The sequence below is a fragment of the Ovis aries genome, chromosome 2, assembly GCF_016772045.2.
Source record: "Ovis aries strain OAR_USU_Benz2616 breed Rambouillet chromosome 2, ARS-UI_Ramb_v3.0, whole genome shotgun sequence".
In the NCBI taxonomy this organism is placed as follows: Eukaryota; Metazoa; Chordata; class Mammalia; order Artiodactyla; family Bovidae; genus Ovis; species Ovis aries.
In genome coordinates, this window is record NC_056055.1 from 136,404,146 (window position 1) to 136,428,466 (window position 24,321).

The 24,321-nt window shown below is 42.4% G+C and overlaps 1 long non-coding RNA gene across 1 annotated transcript; it reads right to left on the reverse strand.

Moving 5' to 3' along the window:
• Window positions 1-15,921: 15,921 nt before the first annotated feature.
• Window positions 15,922-23,429, reverse strand: LOC132659310 (uncharacterized). Its single transcript, XR_009599594.1, has 3 exons — window positions 23,059-23,429; window positions 17,191-17,323; window positions 15,922-16,870 (listed from the first exon to the last, which is right to left on the reverse strand). It is a non-coding gene; the product is annotated as an uncharacterized LOC132659310 (long non-coding RNA).
• Between the last annotated feature and the right edge of the window lie 892 nt (window positions 23,430-24,321).

Genomic DNA, 24,321 nt, shown 5'->3' on the forward strand with positions numbered 1-24,321 from the left:
GTTCTAGAAAAGACTTAATTAGAACCAGCCCGTGGGCACAGTGGCTTCATTCTCTGGGCTCAGCCTAGTGGCGTTCATCCTTCAGCAGCTCTTACTGGAGGCCAGGGGCCTTACGTAGGCTGAGAATCATCTCTCCTGCCATGAACCAGCTGTAGGTCCTTGGGCAGTTGCTTAACCTTGCGATGCTCTATCTGGAAAACGGAATAATATCCCCTTGGTGAAATAACGTAAGTCAGAGTTTCACATTGTGCCTACTTCTAAGCAAGAGTTCAATTAGTGGTAACTATTTCTGTTGTTATTTCTATTTCACCATATTAATATTATTAAAACAGCCTGACAATCGTTTTAGATCCATCTCTGTTTGTCCCATGTCCAAGCGGACACTGAGGCCAGGGATAAATGGAATAACCTTGGCAAAGCAGCCAGCAGCTCAGGAACTCGTGGCCGCTCTAGCGGTATGACATTGAACTCTTCAGCCATGGGAGGAAAGGCTTCCTCTCTATGCTGACTTTGAATAGAAAAGAAGGGAGAGACGAAAAGTAAAATTGCTTACTTTTTTTTTTGTTGTGGAGAAAATGGGGTTTACCAATGACGTTGTTTTCAGAACTTTGGTGGGTTTTCCAGGAACGGAGGGTTATGAAAGAAGGCAGTGATGTGATCTGTTGGCACTCTTTCTTCCAACAGGCAGCCCCAGACTTTGTAAAGACAAGGTTTTGGGAGGTTCCCAAGATGAACACATGTTGCCTGTGCCCACCCCCTCAACACCTTCGCCAGCCCCTGCTGGCAGACCAAGGACAGTCACAGGCTTCAGCTCCAGGAGATCAGGAAATAAACCAAGCCAGCCTCTGACCCAGATTTGGCAATTCCAAGTTAAATTTCCTAAACATTTGTAAAGACTTAAAGAAGGAAAGCAGCTGACAACCTTATTTTTTCCTGAAATATTGGAATGAAAATATGAGGTATGTATAAACAAAGAACCTTATTTGTAGACCTTCCCTTGGGATCACAGAAGTTGTAAAACTGAGATAGGAGAGACTGCTGCAAACTCTCAGTGATCCCCGTTGACCTCCCAAGATAGAGCTCAAGCTCCAAGCCCACGCATCTTTGCCAAGCACGGCCTCTGTCTGCTTCAGCCTTGGAGAGAGACTGGGTGGTGAGCTAGGAGTTCAGTGCAGGAGACCTGGCAGGATTCATCAGAGTCCAGATGTCCATGAGGGAATGAAATGCTGGAGAGGACCATGAGAGGCAGGGGTGGCCATTCGTCTCTTGGGTCTAACTTTTTAAAATATTTGGAGTGAATTGTAGACCGATAAAACTCAGCTGTATTAGAAAAACTGAAACTGGACAAGACCAGGGGCCAAAAACATTTCCTGAGAATCTGTGCAGAGTGGCTGGATGCAAGGAAGTCAGCTCTAACGGCAAGCAGATAGTCTGTGAATGCCTAGATTTTTTTTTTTTTAAGACTAAGGGGGCTGCAGTTTGTTTTTGTGGAAATGTGAGCAAATCTCATCTTAAAACACATGGGGGATGGGAGGTGGAGATGAGTTAATATAGTAATTATAGACCAGATAGCACTGATAACTAGGGGAATTTGATTGAATCATTCATTAATCTCTGCATCAAAGAGCATAAAACACCAGGAAGCAACCAATAGGGCTTTATGAAATGACTAAGGAAAAGAAAGTTCAAGTGCAACCTGCTTTTCAAATTTGGGCACACCCACCACCATAGTCACACCACTCCTGAGCCCAGAACCCCTAGATTTGTGTCATCCCCCAGCCTGATCCTCCAGAGAGCTGGGATCACAGAAGCCGAGAATGCAAATGGGACATGGTTTCTACCTGCCAAGAGCACTAAGTGAGGGAGACCAATGCACATATTAATAAAAGAAAAAGATGATTGTAGTTCAAATACCAGGGAATATTCACACTTAAGCAACAACTCTTAGCCATCAGGATGATAATAACATTGGAATTTCCTCCGAAGGAGAATGAAAGAGTTTCTGCCTTTAGATGTAAAGATGAGACTAAATATAAATAGCCAGCTGTCCTGGGTGGTTATTCCTTCACCTGCCCCAGAACAGAATAGAGTCTAGGGCAGGTAATAAGGCGAGGCCCCTACCACTGTATAATTCTAAGACAGCCTCATTTCAGAGTTGCTAAAAATAGAAGCATGGTGTCTGGTATGTAACAATATACAATATTGCAGCTGTGTCTTTATGATGAATAATAATACTTTGGAGTTATATGATGAGGCAATCACTTTGCAAGCGCAATCTCATTAACCCTCACAATATTCTGATTAGGTAGGCAGGTGGCAAGTGATCTGAACTCAGTCTGCAATTGAAGCAACCAAGACACAGAGAAGCTCAGAAACTTCTCAGGGAACACAAGCTTTTCCTGTCAGAGCTGGGAATGTCGTCCAGATCTCCTTTCCCAAACCCTGGGGCCAGGAGCAGGGGTTGGCATTGCTTCTAAACTGCAGGAGCTGGGCACACACAAACGTGGTGCTGCCTTGTGTGATGCAGTACACGCCCCGGGTGTGCTCTCCTGGAAAACACTGCTGATTTCTCTTGAATGAACGCCAGTGCCACCCCAAGATAAAAAGTTTAGTGTTTCTTTGTCTATTCTTTCTCTCTGGCAATTGATTAACCTCTTCCTCCCTCCAAGATCCAACCCGTCTTGAAACAAACCAAAGAAATTTTAAAACCACACCAAAACCTCTTGATGACTTATTTCCTGGTGCTGTCACTGCCTTTTGAGCTTTTGTTCTCATCCATGGGTCCGATTTAATCGAAGATCGATTGCTTAAGAAAAAGAAGAAAAAGTCACCGTTTAAAAAAGTCTCTAAACACTCAGACAAGCACCCTTTCTCAATGGCTTGCTCCTCCGAATCCTGATTTTATTCTTTTCTTTGTTAATAGGAAAAAAAAAGATTCCTTTGCTTTTCTAAACAAGCTGAGTCTTTCCCGCAGACCAGAGGAACAGGTTTGGTGGTGCTGATATAAAATCACAGGAAAATGACACCATTAGTCAGGAAACGTTTGTCAGCCAAGAGTAAAAAGCGCTTTCCCAGCCTCTGGGGGAAACGCCGACGTTCGTTTATTCGGGAATCGTGAGATTAATATAGCAACTCGGGTTTTGTGCTTTTGGGGTAGGTTTCTCTGGCTCCCTTAGAGACACGATACAAGGCCACATCTTCAAATTGTTAATTATGTACTGCCCCCTAGGGACTTTTGTTTTGCTGGTGGCAACCTGCTTCAAATCCTGTAGGAAATATTTATCAGCCGGCTTCAGCCAGTATTTGCCTCCTAGAAAGCTGAACCTTTTTGTGACCTTGTTGTACTGAGTCCACCCCTTTCCCTGGCAAATTGCATTCAAACACTTTGCTTTTCGGATTGTTGATTTTCTCCCTCCCTCTTTTGTCTTTATTTCCGGGATGGTTTCATTTGCATAATCTGGGCTAAGTAGACCGGTCTTCTCTCTTTCAAAACTCTGCCTTTCCACCTCCACCACATTTCCCCTGTGGTTTGGTAAACATCTCTGAATTTGGGGAAAAGAGGAAGAGCAAACTGTGAATTAGAGACACTTACTCATATGCACTTACGTATTTATCTGTACTTACTGATGGAGGAGTTATCCACCCTGAAATGTGCTCTATAAAATCCCATTTAAATCAAAAACTTTTATCAGAAAAATGAAATTGCTTTATGATTGAATAGCACTTTGCTTCTGAGTACCAGCCATTGAGGCTGATGAAATGACCAAGAGGACATTCTTCCCCAGAAAGACATCCTTGCCCTTTATTTTAAAGTTGGAAGAAAAAATTTCAGCACCGTATTCCTTCACAGAGCGTCTCTCAGACTGGGGGACAGCTTTTACCTGTAATTAATGACATTTGGGTATCTGATAAAAATATTGCAAATATGCATGTTTGTGTAGTTTTGTTTTATTTTTAATAATGGATGAGACAGCTCTGGCAGGAATCTTCATGAATTATATATTTTTTTAAACACACACACAAATTCTGAACACAACAACTTTAGCAAATATATGCATGATCAAAACAGTTCAGAAATATAAGATCTGAAAATGAGAAAGGGCAGCAGGTTTTTGAATAGGCTTCATCAGCGGAGGGGAGAGGTCAGCGGTGGAGGTTAGTTATAGGAGCGATTAAGTCTCCTCTGACACCCACGGTACAAGCCGCTTAACATAATCAGCTGCAATCAGCAAAACTGCTGTTTATTACAAAACGTTTTTCCCTTTTAATATTTCATATTGTTATGTAAAACGGTGCAGTGTAGGGACACACACATTTCACCAGGGACAAATTGTACAAATTGTCAGCAATAATAATCTGTGGCTCTTCTCGTGACATCTTTGGAAGTTAAAAACCGTGGAGCGATACCTCTCCAGAGCTATTTTCTCTAATGTGGTTAATGGTTTGCGCTGGAGTTGACCAGCCACTCTCTGTACGATGTTGTCACCATCTACCATTGTGTGAAAATGTTTGTGTGACCGTGCATCAGTCAGATGAGCCTGTAATTTAGGGCTGTGAAGCTTTGTTCTGCTCACTCTTCCCCAGCTGGTCAGAGCCCTCCATTACAGGTGTGTCTTCTTCAGATTTCCTGTTCTGCCTTAATCATCAAAGTGATGCCTTTTTCAAAACATTTTCATTTAAAAGGAACCGATTATGAGGTGCACAATAGGCATCCATGTAGAATTCCTTTGTGAAATTCACGCACTGAGGGTTGGAATAAGAGAAATGTCCTGTCTATTAGGACAGATTATGGTGACCTAGATTAGAGGACACTTGGATACGATCCCCACACTTTTCTAAGGAAAATGAGCAGGTACAGAGCTGACCATTACTGGTTCCCATTCCAGCCTGCTAAGTATCTCATTCAAGATGCTTCCAGGTCCTGGAAGCTGTCTCGAATAGCTCATCCCTGGCCACATGTCCCACCCACCGGGAACCAGCCTAGCTGTTCCCAGGAATGCTGGACTGAGAGGAAGCTCTGGGAGCCAGACACACACAGGATTTTATTTTTACTAGCATGCTAATACTTAAAAGATACAATACATGTTGTCCCTTTCAAAGTGGTCGTGTTAGCAGACTAAATGATAACAACTCAAACGAACAATGATGTGGCTATTTCTCACATTTCTGGTCCGTCTTATTTCCAACCCATGCAAGGCAATGTTTCACTACTCAAGGAGCATGTTTTCTTTTGAACCCCAGTGTAATTATCCATTTTCTTCTTCATGGCTCCAGGTGAGTAGGCATTCCTTACACTTTGTACATGTTTCTATTAAAATCACCCCTTTGAATGTTTATTTTTAAATCTATTTCTCTGATGTAATAAACTCCTTGCGGTCAGGAAATTTTCATTTTCACCTCTATATGCATTGCTGTGTGGATGTGTCAGCATGTACTAAGCACTCCATGGATGCTCTTGCTAAATAAATGAGTGAAAACTTTGCAGAAATTAAATTCATTCTTAGAGGACAAAGATGTGTCTCCATAAGGGCTCTGGACTCTGAAGACTATTTTAATATAGTTCAATTACTTGAACATTTCTTTTAACAATGGAAACTTTTCAGGAATTAATCTTCACAGGTACAGGATGTCTTTAAAATGTAAAAACTCTGTTGAATTCTCAAAACCCCAGTCATCACACTTTCCAGACCATAACTGTTCAATGGAAATACAATGCAAGCCACTTACTTAATTTACCTTTTCTAATAGTCAAATTTTAAAAAGAAGAAACTGGTGAAATTAGATTTAATAGTAATCATTTTTTTAACCTCTATATCCCAAGTTTTTACTTCAAAATATAATCAACTAAGAGGGCTTTCCTCATAGCTCAGTTGGTAAAGAATCCACCTGCAATGCAGGAGACCCCAGTTCAATTCCTGGATTGGGAAGATCCACTGGAGAAGGGATAGGCTACCCACTCCAGTATTCTTGGGCTTCCCTTGTGGCTCAGCTGATAAAGAATCTGCCCGAAATGCGGGAGACCTGAGTTCAATCCCTGGGTTGGGAAGATCTCCTGGAGAAGAGAAAGGCTACCCACTCCAGTATTCTAGCCTGGAGATGGGGTCGAAAAGAGTCAGACACAACTGAACGACTTTCACTTCACATAATCAACTAAAAATGATCAATAAGATATTTCACATTATTTTTTTTCTTATTGTCCTAAGTCTTTCAAATGTGGTTTATTTTCGCACTTGCAGAACATCTCCATTGGCACTGACCACACTGCAAATGCTCTGAACCCGCAGGTGGTAGTAGCTACCATATTGGCTAGTGTAGTCCTGGCTAGCCTCATAGTCCTTTTAACCTGCACCTTCCTGGGACTAAAGCGGGCAGCAGTAGGCAATGACTGGATGTACTCTGCATACTCAAGTCAACACTTGGCCTTTTCTTCCCAGTTGAAACAAAGGCTAGCAATGAGATTTAGCTCAAATTAGAAGCTCAAAAGCTCATGAAACACATCAGCTTCCATGTTATCCATGCTAATAACATTTTTATCCCTTGGGCTAGTTGTTCTCTTGCTCTTCTTATTTTCACCCCAACCCAACTTGTGGAGACAAGTGGTTTCAGCTAGAATAGCAGCAGAGAAGTTGATGGGACTTAGTGAACCAGATGAGAGAAAAAGAGGCATCGAGGATGATTCCTAGGTGTTTTCCTTGTTCAGTGGACCCTGTTCAGTAGACCCTAGGGGCATTCTAACATGAGGCTGGAAGAGCAGGGGGACCAACAAGAGGGGCTGAGAGGAAGGAGCTGCCTGAGAGTCAGAGACCAACCAAAAGGGGGAGGGGTGATGGAGGGGTCCCAGATCCTAGAGTAGACAGGGGTGGTCAGCTCTCAGAGGTCAAGTAAGCCTTGTGGGTGAAAAAATGTGAAATACACAAAATGATCGAGAAGATAGGCTTAAACAGTGAACAGAACAGAACTGGGGTTGTCTGAGGACAAGTGGCAGGTCACACCAAACCAGCCAGCCTGGACAAGTGCAAGGGCTGGACCAGAGGAGGCCTGGCGTTACAACCTGATGAAGCCAGCACCAAAGCACAGATGAAACAAGGCTCCATACTGGCCTTGAGAGACTCTACGTCCCTCATTAGCCTGGGAAAAGCTACCCCTCCACCATATTTTCCGTCTGCACATAGAAGGACCACAGACACCCCTGGCCACCATGGCCGTGCAGAGTTGAAGTGCGCGGAGGATAAAGCCAAATGAAATTTAGTATAATCTAAGACCTTGACTTCTCAGCAGCAGCCTGGCTTAGGAAATTTGATGATAGAAATTCTTGTTAATATTGTATAATTGACCTAAAAATTAGATCAATTGGTCAAACAAAGTACGAAAGATTCAGATAAGGCAGTCATAAGCACCTCTTGGGCATGAATTTGAGTAAACTCTGGGAGATCGTGAAGGACAGGGAAGCCTGGTGTGCTGCAGTCCATGGGGTCTCAAAGAGTCGGACACGACTGAGTGATTGAACAACAAGAACAAAGCTCCTGTTAAAAAGAATGAAAGCTGTAAATACTGACATAGAAATATACGAATGAGTCACTTTTAAGTGGATAAAGCAAGGTTCATAACATATATAAAGTATGCCTACTTTTACTGGGGGTGGAAGGAGTCATATACATATGCATAGTATGTACCCCTATAAATATACTTTGTATGTGCCCAAGAATTTTCTGGAAGGATTAAAAAGAAGCTGTTAATAGAAGTTGCCTCTGGAGGAGGAACAAGAAAGGAATTTAGGATGAGGTAGACATTTGCATTTTGTGTGTAATTTTTAGCGTTGCTTGATTTCCAGAATAACCAGAGTTATTATTTTTTAATTAAAAAACAGTTTAAAGCATTTTAACCAATATTTTACTTGTGCTGTGCTGTGCTTAGTCAGTTATGCCCGACTCTTTGTGACCCCATGGACTGTAGCCCACCAGGCTTCTCCATCCATGGGGATTCTCCATACAAGAACACTGGAGTGGGTTGCCAAGTTCTCCTCCAGGGGATCTTCCCAAGCCAGGGATCGAACCCAGGTCTCCCCACATTGCAGGCAGATTCTTTACCATCTGAGTCACCAGGGAAGCCCATGAATACTAGAGTGGGTTGCCTATCCCTTCTCCAGGGGATCTTCCTGACCCAGGAATCAAACCGGGATCTCCTGCATTGCAGCTGAGCTACCAGGGAAGCCTATTCTACTTGTCTTGTATGTATTAAACACTATCAAATCTTATGGAACCAGGACTACATACCTTTGTGACCAGTGTGATGCATTCTTTCCAAATTTCAAATATGGGGACCTTATAAGACCATTTTTAGGGGTCTACTTTTCTCAATATTAAATCTCCTCCTTTAAATAACTCTACTCAGTGTCCAAAAATCAAGTTCATAAGGCTGACATTGAGGCACTGCTGTGGCTCTCAACTTTAAAATATCTAAAGTTAAAAAAGCAGGGCAAGTGTGAAAGGCAAGACTTGAACCAGCTACAAACTCACCTCTAAGGTTTCCAGGTGGCTTTACCACCATTACTTGCATATTTACCACCAGGTGAGATGCAGGATTACCCCAGGGAGATGCCAGAAGGCTGTCTATCAGGAAGGAGACAATGCTTACGGCTCTGTAACTCTTAATTAAGCTCGGGCAGGATGGAGAATAATAAGATTACAGTCTTCTGCGGAGAGATAAGGGAGAAATGGCTGCCAGCAAGGCTCTAAAGGTCTGTATGAGGGCTGCACACTTCAGGAGTTTAGAGGTGGTAGAAACCACTTTAAAATGAGTGATTAGTGAAGATGGAATTTGAACTGGATCTTAATGCATATGAAGTAAAACGTTATTTTAAAGTGTAACCCCACATAATCTTTATTTCCCCCAATTCTTGAAGCTTTTTGACCCTCCATCCATTGGAACTGAAGTAATCTTTCTTTTAATGAAAGGCAGAGCCCAGCTTTGTAGGAAGAACAATATTTCTTCCCTGTTTCAGATACAAAAGTTGTGAAAGCCCAGGATTTCACTTGTGAAAGCCAACCTTTGTTGAAGGAAGAAAGAACTGGTGACTCTCAAGGACCCAACATTAGAGAACCAGAGTTTTTATAACAACCCATAAGGGAGGAGTAAGTGCCTAAAACCCTAGGAGAAAAGACATCAAGAAGGAGAAGGCTTGGGGAGCTTTGGAGAGGTGAGAGACATTTGGAGGAAACAAGCTTTGGGATAAAGCCCTAATCAGACCCATGAGGAAGAATCCAGAGTCTCTCAGTCTTGGCCCTCAGCTTGAGTGACAGAAACCCAAGATACACTACAGGGGGCATGGGGCTTGCTTTCTTTTGACATTCAGTGAAGAGACCATCACGCAAGTCCTTAAACCAACAAGCATTGCTGCAGGAGAATATGGCAGCACTGTGTGTTTAGCCAGAGAGAATCCCAGATGGAGTTCCCCATATCCTCACAGGCTGCCTGCGGAGATGCAAATGTCCCCTCATGATCCCATGAGGGGCAAGGGAGACTTAGGCAGCGACCAGAGAATTCCAGGAGTTAGAATGAAAAGCCAGCAAATCATGCCCACAGAGGGTTCAGCAGCAACTTCAAATGTCAGCTGTGGATGCCACTAGAAATTTCCCAGCAGGGAGTAACATGATGAATGTGGTACTTTAGGGAAGTTGGGCTTGTAGTTGGGTTGGCTCATTGTACACGCTTATGAGACAGGGACTCAAAAAGTTCAGCCCATACACAAAATAACAGAAGCCACACCAGGAGGCAGCCTTTCACAGAATTACAAGGTTGGGCTATTTCATAGAAAGCCAGATATTTTCTTGTAGCGTACTGTATTTTAAGTAGTGTTTGTCTTTTAACCCAGAGCTGAGAAAGGAGAAGAGTGATGGCTTTCTCCCTCCAGCAGCTGTTCTGTGACCACTGCAGGCCTTGGTCCTGCCCAAATGGGAGCAGTCACCTCTGGTGATATTTACTTGATTCCATACAGTTGATCAGAGCCTAGAGTCACTCATTACTAATGAGTGAGTACATCTTCATCTTCACCTGCATGAAACATTTCTCATCCTAAATACAAGCCTTTATCATTGAGCACTGTCCAATATGCTGCTGCTGCTAAGTCACTTCAGTCGTGTCCGACTCTGTGCGACCCCATAGACGGCAGCCCACCAGGCTCCCCTGTCCCTGGGATTCTCCAAGCAAGAACACTGAGTGGGGTTCATTTCCTTCTCCAATGCACGAAAGTGAAAAGTGAAAGTGAAGTCGCTCAGTCGTGTCTTAGTGATTCCATGGACTGCAGCCTACCAAGCTCCTTGGTCCATGGGATTTTCCAGGCTGGAGTGGGGTGTCATTGCCTTCCAGTACTGGAGTGGGGTTCATTGCCTTTTCCGAGTCCAATATGGCCAGGATGCAAAACAAGAGACAGAAACACACTAATAAGCTCAGGGGAAATGGTGTATTGCCCTTTGTTCTTTAATTAGTTGACCTGGAAGTGAAGTATAAACTGAGCTCTTTTAGTAAACGGTGAATCCACTTTGCTGCAGAGCAGGGCCAAATTCTTGTAAGTAGACTCTACTGTCGAACTTCTCTTCACTCACCCTGAGTACCCTTTCTTTTGGCCTACCTATCTAAACTCTGGCTAAAAATTCTTGTTAGTGGAGAGTCTAATAGACTCATCTCTACCATTTCTTATGAAATGAATATGTTTATATGGTGGCTTTGACCAACCCCACTAAGAAAATGGAACTGTTTCATTCCTCCGTCCTCTAACATTATGATGGCGTTATTCTCCACCCAGAAAGATCACCCACCCATAAAGATGCAGATGAAAACCACAGCATATGTCTACCCAGATGCTTTTTCAATTCTATATTAGTGTTCCACCAAGGCATATGCATCCCATGATTCTTCTAAATTTTATTTATAGGAAGAAAAAACACTTTCCCCATTATACATTAGGCACTGTATTCCAATGGACTTTAAAGAAGATTACAGTAGATTTACTGCCCCTGGTATATTGTGGTTTTTTCCCCTTTATTAGCTGAGAGATAAGATAACTCTATAGAGCCAGACAGAGCCAGACATATCAGCTCATATAGCTTTCAAAGAATATTTGTCTGAACACTAAGTCAAAATCCCCTCCTAATGAATTTCCATCCTGAAAATTATCTTCCATGTCAGGAAAGAGACCACAAGGAACAAGCATCTTCTTCCTCTGATTTGTTCTGTGGAAAGAAAAGGAAAATAGCACAGATGCATTCGGTATTGTACAAAGAGCATATATGGGCATTTCCATCCCTAATATCACACTAGTTTCTGATGCTAATGTAAAATATGTTCTTTTTGCATTTATAATCACGATGAGCAGATGGCGAAGACAGTTTAAAGTAGAACTGTATGTCTATTAAAATAATGTATGCTGTTAGTGAGTCTTCCCTAAAACTGGAGTTTAATTGCTTATAAACACATACTTTAGAAAGAATCATGATTCGAAGGGCCATTTGCTCTGCCAGGACAATAGTTAGACAGAGTTCTCTCTAACAGGCTTTGGCTGCGTGACTTCTTGTGGCAGCAGGCGCTATGTTCTGTCTGTCTCTTCAACAGGCTTAACTGATAAGAATGTTGGGATTGGCACAAAAGAACCCTGGTTTCTTAAAACAAAGGAATCCTTCTTAAAATTAAATGAAAACAGAGAAATTAAGGGAAACATGTAACTGGGGGAGAATGGAGAAAGGAAGAATTGAGGACGTAAGCTGCTCCATTCTTTTCTTTTTCTTTTACTACCCCATCTCAGCAAAACATCAACAAAGGCATTTTGTAAATTTTGGTGATTCGTATCGACTGTATGGTGGCTGCGCTTTCTAAAAATAAAACCTGCCCGAGAGGAGAGGAACGTCTGCTTCATTCTGAGGGGCTTTGCTGCTTAGTCGCAGGGCAGAAAGAGATGAAGGCTTCTACCCCGCCATCTGGAAGGGAGTGCTCCCAAGGAAGGAGGCTTGATCATGGAAGCAGACGACACAGTCGGGGAGGATCAGAATCCACTCGGAACACCACAAAAGGAAACGGATACTGTTTGCAAACAGGAGGAGGAGAAAGGGAGGAGGCGGCAGTGGAGAAAGGCAGGCTGAGCGCCAAGGGCCCTAAAAAGGCAGCAAGTTTTAGAAAACACTCATTTGACTAATTTGCCTAATATAATAAAGAAAGGATGGTTTTATTTTCAAATGCAGAAGTGGTGATTGATTAGGTGGGCATTATATTTGAAGCATGTGGAATGAATAATGGTTTTGAATGGCTGTGGAAAATATCTCACAGAGAAGGAAACAAAAATCCATAAGTCATACGAGGCAGAGCACAAAAATACCAACATACCAACATTCAGAGAGAGTTTAAATAATAACAGACTGGATCTTGGAAGTGCGCCAAAGAAACAGGGAACAGAAAGAGAGCTACACGCTGCAAAATGGTTTCTAGACAATAGGCAATGAGAGAGGGTCTGCACAGGCTTGTGAATGTGGCATTAGCTCTTTAATTATTATAATTACCTAAGTTTAAGGTCAAATCACCTGTGTATTGCTGATAAAATGAATGATTTCTTTTAAAATAGTAGCAGTAGTGCTTATATTACCTCGGCTGTTATAGGAATGGCTAATCCATGTGGGTGAGATATTACAGAATTATCCCCACCTATAGAGCAACAACCCAGAGGAAGAATGGCTGGAATACTACATCTGCACTCTTCTAACACTGAACCCTGGAAATACACTCTGGTTCCCAAAGAGAGATCTCTGTGGTTGAAGGCAACCTTTCCCACTACTGAAGACATACACTCTTCTGGCAGTTTAAAATTGCTTTGTAATAGGATTTACCCCAGGTAAGATGCTGTCAGATTTGGAATCTCGAAATCAAGTTTTGCAAGCTTTGAGCAGTCACCAGATTGCAGCCTGAATCCAAAAAAAAAAACCTCAAAGAGACTGGATGTGAAGAATTTGCAAAATATTTGCACTTTGAACTCTCCTGAATGATGAAATGCCATAAAATGCTAAATAGTGTGATGAAAGATTTTCCTCTTTGTCTGATCCAAAATAACTCAAAGATTTCATGATTTAATCTTTCATCCGCATGAATTCCAGATACTTCGTGTCTAATCCTGAAACTCCAGGAAAAAGCTATCCTGTTGCCCTTCGGGTAGGACCTAGCTAGACCTCAGAATCAATGAGGGAGTAGCGCAGACATCTGGATGCTTCAAAGGCTTTGCAGGTGATCGTGATGTCCATCAGGCTTGAGAACTGTTGCTGTACAAAGCGTCAGTCTTTAAATGGTTTTATGACTTGGCTAGTCTGTATTTTTCTCAATAGATCACTAGTTAAAACCTAGTACCAGGAATTCCCTGATGGTCCAGTGGTTAGGACTCTGCACCTTCACTGCTGAGGGCATGGGTTCAATCTCTGGTCAGGGAGCTGAGACACCACAAGCCACATGACCAAAACAACAACAACAAAAAACAAACCTCATATCAATTTGAGATAGGGCAAGACTGGTGTTAGAGAGGATCATTGGGGTGCTATTATCACAATCTGTGTGAGTGTTGCTGTCTAAGCCAGGTCAGTGGAAGTGGGAGAGGGAAACAGAGGCTCGGGGGTAGGGAGGCAGAGTCAGTGCACAGTCAGCATGGCTCAGAGATTGAATGTGGAGTATGGACTATGCAGTAAAAAACAAGTCTAAAATAACTATCAGATTTCTACCTTGGGTGGCTGGTTGGATGGTGAAACCCATGACTCAGCAGGTTCTAACACCAGTTCTCTAACACCAGCTGGAGACTCTACAATTCAATCCAGTTCTGACACCAGAGAATTGAGAGCAGATTCGGCAAATTAAAGGCTCAGTCTCAAAAGACTGCTTTGCTCGGACACCAGCCACAGGTGGAGTCCCCAGGTGATCCACACTTCTGTCTTGGCTACAAATGTGAGTGTTCCCCAAATGCCCCACTCGTGTTCAACCATCTGCTAAAACAGCTTACAGAAGTCACTGAAAGCACAATCCTTAATAATGGCTGTTTTATGGGCTATAAAAAAACAACCAGATGAAGCGGCACGTATGTGAAAGGGTCCTGAGCGTAGGAGCCCCTGCCCTCTGTAGATTTGGGGTGCACCATCCTCCCGGTACACCGATATGTTCACCAACAAGGAAGCTCCTCCTAACCTCCTTATTCCAGAGTTTTTCTGAGTTTCTGGTAGGTAGACATGATTGGTAGTCAACCGCTCAATCCTCAGTGCCTTTTATTTCCGTGGAGGTGGGAGGAGAGTGACGCAATGAGAGTTCCAGCCCTTTAGTCACTTGCTTGGTCTTTCTTTTGTGGCCAGCCCATCTTCTGAAATTCCCCGGGCCCACCAGGGCTCACCTTGTCAGCATAAACTCAGATGTGGTTGAAAGGGCTCCATCAGGAATAACAAAAGAGGCTCCCATCACTGGGGAAATTCCAAGAGTTTTTGAAACTCTGTCAGGAAGGGGAGGAAAGTAAAGACATATTTTTGCTCTATCCTACTAAGGAATGGTAACATAAAATACATTTTCAGAGGAAGGTGAAAGTGAAAGTCGCTCAGTCGTGTCCGACTCTTTGAGACCCCATGGACTACACAGTCCCCATGGAATTCTCCAGGCCAGAATACTGGAGTGGGTAGCCTTTCCCTTCTCCAGGGAATCTTCCCAACCCCGGGATCCAACCCAGGTCTCCAGCATTGCAGGTGGATTCTTTACCAGCTGAGCCACAAGGCAAGGTAGCTAGCTCCATTTTGTATATGATGAGTTTAAGGATGACTCAGATGGATACATTTAGCAGGCAGTTGCACTTGCAGAGAGAGGGCAGGACTGGAGGCAGGAGTTCAGAAGTCACTGAATGACATGGTCCTATGAGGACCCCAAGGGTATGAGTCAGATTTGGTGGGGGGGGGGGAAATATATATATACACACACACACACACACACACACACACACACACACACACACACACATATATGAACTTCAAGTTAAGTTGTATCCAAGAGAATCCATGATGAGGACTGATAAGCCTGTGTCATGCCATTCCTCACACATGATAATATAGATTCTGTGCCTAAATCAGGAGCCAGGAAACTTTCTGTAAAGGAACAGAGAATAAATATCTTAGACTTTGCAAATCTGTGTCCCAGTTACTCAACTCCACCTTTGTTATGCAAAAGCAGGCAGAAAATGAGCATTCAGAACATGGCTTGTTTCAATAAAAACTTTACTTATAGACACTGACATTTTGAATTTCTTATAATTTTCACATGCCACAAAATAGTCTTCCTCTCATTTTCTCCCCAACTATTAAAAAATGTAAAAGCCATTCTTAGCTTGTGGGCTGTAGAAAAACAAGTGGGTTCAGAGGCTGTACTTGGCCAAGGTCTACTCTAAACCGAAATGCTATATGAGTCCCAAAGAGGAGGACTAAATATCAGGACCCAGGGGTAAGGCTTCAGCTCCCAGACGAGTTGCATTTTAGTCCCTTGGGTGAAGAGTCAGAAGTGACTTGGAGAACGTGAGCCTGCTGTTTGATGGGGTGTCTCACCTGCGTAGGTCCTTGTACCCCTCTGAGTTGTGCTTAGATAAATCCTTCAGCGTGAGAACAAGTCTTCCCTTGGCTTCCTGCCACCGCAGGCCTCTGGATTTCTCCCATCTCCTGGGGGCTCCCTCTCAGCTTCCTTTGGCAGCTGCTGTCTGAGCTCCCGTCCAGTGCTGAGCTGTTCAGCAGCTAGTGTCTGCTTCACCTTATCTACACTCGCTTGAGTTGCGTTTATCCAGTTCTGTGAGACTGGACATTTTCCAGATTCTCATGACAACCAGATCTCCATCTTCATCTTGACCTCACCCCAGAATTCCAAATTTGCGCATCCAACCACCCACCCACCCCTCTGCATGGGTCTGGCTGGCAACACTCACTTCCCCCACCTCCATAAACTGTAGGACCATTCATTCACCCAGCTGCTTAAACCCGACATCCTGTGTTGCTTTCCCTGTCATTTGCAGGCCTTCTGTAAGTCCCAGTAAGATCATTTACAAAACACATTCCAGGGCTATCCATCTGCCCCATCTTCTCCCTCCTCCCCGCTTAGCCCCAAAATCCAGGCCACCATGCCTCCTCTGGCCTGCATCAACAGCCTCCAGACGGGTCTTCTTGCAACCACTCTGCCCTCTACCACCCAGCTGTTAAATATCAACTCCAGTGACTTAAAGAAATTAATTCCTAGATTATGTTTTTGAGGCATTTTAGGCTTACAGAAAAATTGAGAAGGAAATACTGAGAATTTCCCTATGTCTCCTCACCACCACCACCCCGTCCTTGACTGTTTCCTCTGTTATTAGTATCTTGCATTGGTATGGTACAATTATTACAATTGATGAACCAATATTGATATATTACTATTAACTAAAGTTCATATTTTACATTAAGGTTTACTTGTTTTGCATAGTCTGTGGGTTTTGATAAGTGTGTAATGATGTGTATGTGCCCTTAAGACATCATACAGAATAATTTCCCTGCTCCATAATCCCTGTACTAGACATATTCATCCTTCCCTCGCTCACCTGAACTCTTTGCCACCACTGATCCTTGTACTGGTTCCGTAGTCTGGCCTTTTCCAGAATGTCACATAGTTGGAATCACACAGCGTGATGCTTTCTCAGACAGGCTTCATTCACTTAGATGTATGTACTTAAGGTTTCTCTACGTTTTTTGTGACTTGATAGCTTTTTATCGCTGAATAGCCTTTCATTGTAAAGATGTACCGAGGTTCGCTTACCCATTTGCCTATGGAAGGATGTCTTGGTTGCTTTCAAAGTCCAGTGACTCTTTAACACAGAAGCCAGAACATCGGTTACTCTGCTGTCGCACCCATACGCTTCCTTCGCTGACTTTTAATGCCTTAACGATTTGGTCCCTGCCTGCCCCTCTCAGCCTCCCCACTGTGCTCCTTTCACTTTGCCATTCTCTCTGTCCTTGTCTGGCAGCCCAAGTACCATCTGCTTCCCACACTAGGATGCTCTTCCCTTGAATATTCACATGGGCCACTTCTCATTCAGATTTCAGCGAGGTTCCCCCTGGTCCCATTCCAAAGTTACCCCTCAGTCACCCTCTATCACAACATCTCACCTATAATTCTTTTCCTTACCACTTAACTCCATTTGATAGTTTCTTTTGGTTTATTTATTCATTTTTCCTTCAGTAAGAGCAGGGGGTAATTCCCTGGTGATCCAGTGGTTAGGACTCCAATGCTTTCACATCCAAGGGTGCAGGTTCAATCTCTGGTCCCACAAGCCACACAGTGTGGCCAAAAAAAAAACAAAAAAAAAAAAGAGTGAGAGAGAAGAGAGAGAGCAGGGACCTCCTCTGTCTTATTCTCTGATTTATATCTAGCACCTAGCATTATGATGATTGAATGAACAGTTTATTAGTGAATGTTTCCCATTTCTAGAAGAACACTGTACCCAAGTATTTACAATAATTAAAGTAGAAATCAGCATTTTGAGATGAACTTTTTCCATTCCCTATGCTTTTTATTTGCTTACTGAAACTCTTCTCTAGATTTCCATCCATAGTCAAGATCCTACCTCCTCCAAGGCCCCCTGTCTGCTCCTGGGTCTCTTATATTTTTGCTGACACACCAAAGCTATGAGGTTAGGTGGTAGAGCCAAAAGGTGGTGCCCAAAAATGGGAAAGAGGAAATGGCAAGTGGACGATCAAGTTTAAAAATCAAGTAAAAAGAGCTGATTTGGTTTTTAAAAAATTTCTGAAAGCAATTAAAAGAATCCTACAAATGCTTTGAATAAGCAAAACATCCTGTGAATAAGTGTTTAGTCTCCTAAAAAAATTCTTTTCAAGGACAACTTTCATTAGAAGTGAAATCAAATTGTTTACAATTCTATACCCATATAATCTTTAAATAAATCTGATAAAGGGGGGGAAATCATTGTTCAAGGGATTGTTGCAATCTTCGATCTTAAGAAAAGGTATGGAACTTCTGCGTTTTTATGTATTTATCTTTGGTTGTGCTGGGTCTTTGTTGCTGCATGCGGGCTTTCCCTAGTTGTGGAGAGTAGGGGCTACTCTGTGTGGTGGTGCACGGGCTCCTCGTTGCAGGTGTCTTCTCTTGTGGGACACAGGCTCTCGGTGTGCAGACATCAGAAGTTGCAGCACGCAGGTTGCAGTTGTGGCTCACAGGCTCTAGAGCGCAGGCTCGGTAGTTGTGGCACACGGACTTAGTTGCTCCGAGGCACGTGGAATCTTCCTTGACCAGAGAGCAAACCCGGGTCCCTTGCATTGGCAAGTGGATTCTTACCCACTGTACCACCTGGGAAGGCCAGAACTTATGACTTTTAACTCTGTGGATTGAGGTTCAAATGCTATGGATCATATAAAGATCCCCTCCCAGCTGCAAGATTCTGCAGTCCTGCATGTGGTCATCGTTCAAACTATCTGCCTTTGTAAAAAGTGCAGCAATAGATCAAAGGATAAAGGATTCCATGCATATTAGGAAGGGTCATGTGAAGCCAAGTATACCTTGCACTGCCTGATAGGATGGCACTCAAAGTGGAAGGAGACTTTCTGTTTTAAAGAAAGAGAGTGCTCAAAAACTTAATCACTCAGAGGCCTGGGGGCAGGGCTAAATATAGAATAAAACCATTTTAGAGTTGGACGGGGGCCTTAGAGGGCTCTAATTTGGAGAAGATAGTCCAGACAGGTGCAGACTTGCTCCCGGCATTAATGTATTACGAACCATGGCCAGCATTTGGACCTAAGACCTTAATCTTCCTGTGCAGCCCTGCATCCAGTTCACTTCAACCGCCTCCCTGTTGTTATTTTAAGTCACCAAGTTTTGGGGTGATTTGTTACTCAGTGTTAGTAGCTGAAACACACTCATTTTATAATGGCAATTCTTTAAAAAGAAATAGTGAGAAAAAGAAACGATAGGGAAGGAGAGAAGGAGGAATGAAAGAAGGGAGGGAGGGAGGAAGAAGGAAGGAAAGAGAGAAGGAAATAAAAAATGATGGTGTAACAACCACCTATACCTGTTTTACAAGAAGGATTCCACTATATAACACAGGGCGGCCAGCCTTGAGCTCCGTGATGACCTACAGGGATGAGATGGGATAGGGGAGGGAGGCTCGAGAGAGAGGGTGTGTGTGTATATATATACATATATATATATAAAATTATGACATTATCATGGTTGTATGGCAGAAGCCAACACAACATTGTAAAGCAACTATCCTCCTATTAAAAAATAAATAGTAAATAAAATAAGATACAAGAAGGATTCAAAAAGGTCATCCCACTACCCACCAAATTCCTTTAAAGAAAAATGAAAATCTCCCCCTAAAGAAGACTTTCCATATTAATAGCCCTAAAGGAGTTCTTTCACTTTCTGCTCTGCTACCAGGAAAAATAAACAAGAATCATGAAGGTGGACGTTTAGTAGTATGTTCTGTGTTCTGTGATGTTATCGGGTCACAGTGTGATCTTGTTAATCAAGCTGCTGAATGTACTTTACTTCCTGGTATCCAGGGCATGTCACTTATAGTTCACGAAATACAGTGTTTGAGGTATTTCTGGAGAGCTTGGGCGTAGGGTCTTTGAATGGGAGTGATTCTGTGCTTCTAAGTCAGATTTGTTTCAACTAACAGCACCATTTTCAAGGAACATGAATGTGAGGACTCTCAAGCATAGCACATTCCTAATGCTAAGGCATAAAGAACCCAAATTAATCCTTTCGAGAGTCCTTTGGGAACTCATGTACCCAATTCTCCTTACACATCCCAATGAGCATTACTGTCCAGGCATAGAGAGGCATCTATCAGTTAGCTGAGAGTTCGGGGAGGAGGGTTAGAATAGGGAATAAGTGGGTTTTTTTATATTCCTTAAAATTCCCTTTAATGATATTTTAGTTTTTTTCTTATGCCAACCATATGATAAAAGTATGTTTAGACCCCCAGTTTTCTCATTCTATAATTAACCCATCTTATTCACAGTATCTCTAGATTAAACAGATGAATTTTAAGGCCCCTAGTAACTGAGTATTGCCCATTTAAAAAATCAATGGATGGATTTTTCATTATTTCATTATTACTAATGAAAATAACTTCCCCAACACATTGTTATTATGAGAATTCATTCCTGGAGGATGGTTTGTTGATTAGAGGGAAAAATGTTTTCATTCTTGAGGTCTTTCTTTTCATCTTTGGCTCTTGACAAATTTTGTCAATAAAAACCTGTCATCAGCTATGTCTACTTCATCATCACTAAATATATTTCATATTCCTCCCCAAGTTCAGAATAGCTTCTTACAAATGTTAGAATGGAATTCCCTTTCTATAGTGATGGGTTTAGTCACTAAGTTGTGTCCAATTCTTGTGACCCCCATGGACTGTAGCCCACCAGGTTCCTCTGTCCGTGGGATTTCCCAGGCAAGAATACTGCAGTGGGTATTGCCATTCCCTTCTCCAGAGGGTCTTCCTGACCCAGGGATTGAACCTGGGTCTCCTCCGCTGCAGGCTGTCTCCTGCATTGGAGGGGGATTCTTTACCAACTGAGTTACCTGGAAAGGCCCTTCCTATGTTGGCTATATATTTTAAAATCTATTCTGTTTTATTAAAGTATTGAATGCTACATGTAGCTAACTATAAAAATTTGTGAATTGTAAGTTCCAGTTTCTTACCAGTTCTTTCTTGTAACTCACATTATCATCTTTTCTACCAACCAAGAGCGTCATTTCTTCACCCTGTGTATAAAGCTCTTTGCTCTTTTCTCTCAATAAAACTTTCAGGCAGTGCAGTTTTGCCCACTTCTCCTTCCCTGTCAGGGTTTGTTAACTGCTCTTGAGGTGCTAAAAAAATAGAAAGCTTTTTCCTTTCTATTTGACTTGCTTGGTACTCAGATACCAGGAGAAGCTCTTTTACCTCCTTCTCTTCCACTTCAATCAGAAGGATGGGCGTGCTTATTCAGAGTTGCTCAGCTCCTTTGCTGTGGCTGAGAGCTAATTTCTTGCTTTTATCCAGAACTGCACCATAGGAACCTTGTGCTTTTTACTGCAACCCCAGCTCCTTTACCACTTTCAGGGGCCCTCAGATGAGCACCTCGCCTCAAATGCCAACAAAAATGCTGCTTCCCCTCCCCTCAACTAGCAGAAAAGTGCACCACCATGTACCAATCAAAGGAAATGTTTATGATGAGGACTCATCACATTGATCAAAATGACCTTACTTGTCTCAGATAAACTCACAATAGCCCAAAGTGGTCATGGGAATGTGCCACATCGGACACTGAAAAGAGGAATTTGAAGACATTTTCAAAGGTGGATTTTCTTAGAATCCATTCCCTGTTGACACTTTATCTACAAATATTCTGTGATAACAGTGTCTGGTTAATTAACAGAATGTCTTTTTTCGAGGGTATAATTGGAGAATTAGGGCAGGAAAATCCTCAACTTATTGTTTTGGTTTGTTTCTGGTAACTGTGATTCATATAAATGAGAAGTTGTCCTATTCTGACAATTAATAATTATCAGGTATATAGGTTTTAATTATTTCTTTTTACTTATACAGATACCAAATCTTAAAGCAGGGGGAGAAAGGAGAGAGGCTTTCAGTTAAATATGGCAGAATTATAACATGCGTTTGCCTCTTCTTCCCTTCCAAACTTCCCTAAAATAACACTAAAGGAATAAAAGGTGTTAGCATACGTGGACCGAGAGGATGAAAGAGGAGACAAAAGTGAAAGAGAGATTTCAGCAAGTTTCTTGAAGATGGCAATTGAGTTGGAGAGGTGGCAATCGACTTGGCAGAGGTGAGTACGTAACAGTAAAAGTGCTGCAGAGAGATTTCCAGAAGCAGCGATCCAGCTTCCTGCCCACCCAACCCATCCTGACACTAACTCTATGGGAGAGTTGTGGTCCATGTTGGAGAAACTGATTAAAAATGGCTTCAGATCCAGGCCCTGGGGGTCAGTGCCAGACTGGAGCGTGGCCTGAGCTCAAACAGAGGGCCAAAGTAAAGTTTATGTATAGAATTGTGAGACCCAGCCCCCTCCCCCCTCTAGGTTTTGTCCTACTCCCTGAATACCAGCAACCAAGTCTCTCAAACAGGAGCCTGGAGGACTGATGCTTCTATTTAAAAACAAAACAAAACTGAATAGCCTCCAAGAAAAGAGCTCAGAATCTGACATTTAGGACTCTCCCAGTAGAAGGGCTGGTTTAAAACACCACCATCCCATGGTGACACTCTCCATGCAGCAAGCCCAGCCCCCTACTCCCCCAGCACACACACACAGACTTCCCAAACTGTTGTCCAGTGTCTCAATCTTTAATACTAGTAAAGGATCAGCAAACACTTGAGGAAAATCTTTGGCATACGAGACCAAACTTAAACAAACAGAAAAAGAAAGCAGAGACAATATGGGCGCAGAAGGAACCTTAAACAAAGAAAGAAAATCAACCTCTGATCCAAACGATGTATTCATAAAACAAATCCAAGATATGGAGGGGGAAAAAAAGAGTTCAAGGAAACCTTTAGGAAATTAAAAATACAGTACCTGGAATTAAAATATTTAGTATAAGCTTTGTTCTATAATTTCTTCTACAAACCTAAATAAAAAGCGTAAGTAGAAGATAGCAAATAAATGATTTTTTAAAAGGAAATTGAGAATCAATCTCCAAGCTCTTAACATGATTAATAAAGTTTCTGAAAACACAGAATAGAGAAAATGGAGACAGTAAAATTATCAAAGAAATGATATATGAAATATTTTCAAAAAGGCATGGATCTCCAGATCATAAGGAACCACCAAGTCCTCAGCCCAGTGAATGAATGATGAACACAAGTGCCAAAGCTGCAGCGTTGTAAAATGTCAGAACAGAGGAGATGCAAAGATGTCCCTGAAAGCCTCCAAACAGGAAATAAAAGTCACATACAAAGACAAGAATCAAATGCCATCATCTTCTAAATTCTGAGGGGCAAGGATTTTCAAAATAAAATTCTATATTTACCAAAATATCAGTCAAGCATGAGGAGAGTATTAGTCTGGCTGCCGTAACAAAACACCACAGACTGGGTGGCTTCAACAAACAGAAATGCATTTTCTCACAGTCTGAAGGCTGGAAGTCCAAGGTGCCAGCAGGGTTGACTTCTGGTAACAGCTCTCCCCTCGATTACAAGCAGCTGCTGTCTTGCTGGGTGCTCACATGACCTCTTCTTTGTAAGGACACAGAGGAAATGGAGTGCCATGTGGAAGACGTGAGTTCGATCTTGGGTTGGGAAGATCCTTGGAGGAGGGAAAGGCTACCCACTTCAGTATTCTTGTCTGGAGAATCCCCTGGACAGAGGAGCCTGTCAGGCTGCAGTCTATAGGACTACAAAGAGTAAGACACTCAATGACTAAACACAGCCCAGCACATCCTGTAAGAAAGAGTTAAAAGAGTTGAAAGTAGTAGGCTCTGGGAAATAAGACTGAAGGTGGGGACAGGTTGGGCAAGGGATCAGTTTCTATCATAAGATTTTTAGAAGCTATTTGATTTTTTTTAAACTATTGTCATGTGTTTTTTAAAGAAAAATAAAAGCTAATTAAAAAAAAGAAAAATAATAGCTTCTGGGAACTCCTCTTAATGCTCTATGGGTGACCTAAATTGTAAGGAAATCTAAAAAAGAGTATGACTTTGCTGTGCAACAGAAACTAACACAATGTTATTAAGGAACTGTACTCAACAACAACAAAAAATATCCTAGAGAAAGATAGCAGCTTTTTCACCATCGCCTCTCCTTCTCTATCTTTTCTATCCACAGCCACATTAATCGGCTCTGGCTCCTTCTGCATGCTTGGCATTAAAGACTGGTTTACATGATCAAGTCTAAGCCCCTTGTGATGGTGTACCTGGTCGGCATGACCTTCCTGCATAACTTTTCAAGATAAAAATGGAGCAATGACATTGAAGATAAGTCCCAAAGTCCATCCAAAGAAAGATTTTCTTTCCACCAGCAGCACACAGAGACATACACGGAAAGAGGTAGCAGCTCTTTCATGTCTATCTCAAATATCAGGGAACGTAACGTCATGAAATGCCAAGATTTCAAAGGCTCTCAGGATTCATCTGCTGCAACTCATGACATAATTAGTGCAGCACAGAGATCAAAAGAATGGCTTGCATCTCCCCAACTTCGGTATCCAACTTCTCACTGAACTTCTTCAAACACTTACAGAAACCTCAAAGTCAACATGTGCTAAGTTCAAATCTTGATTTTTTCCTCCAGGGACA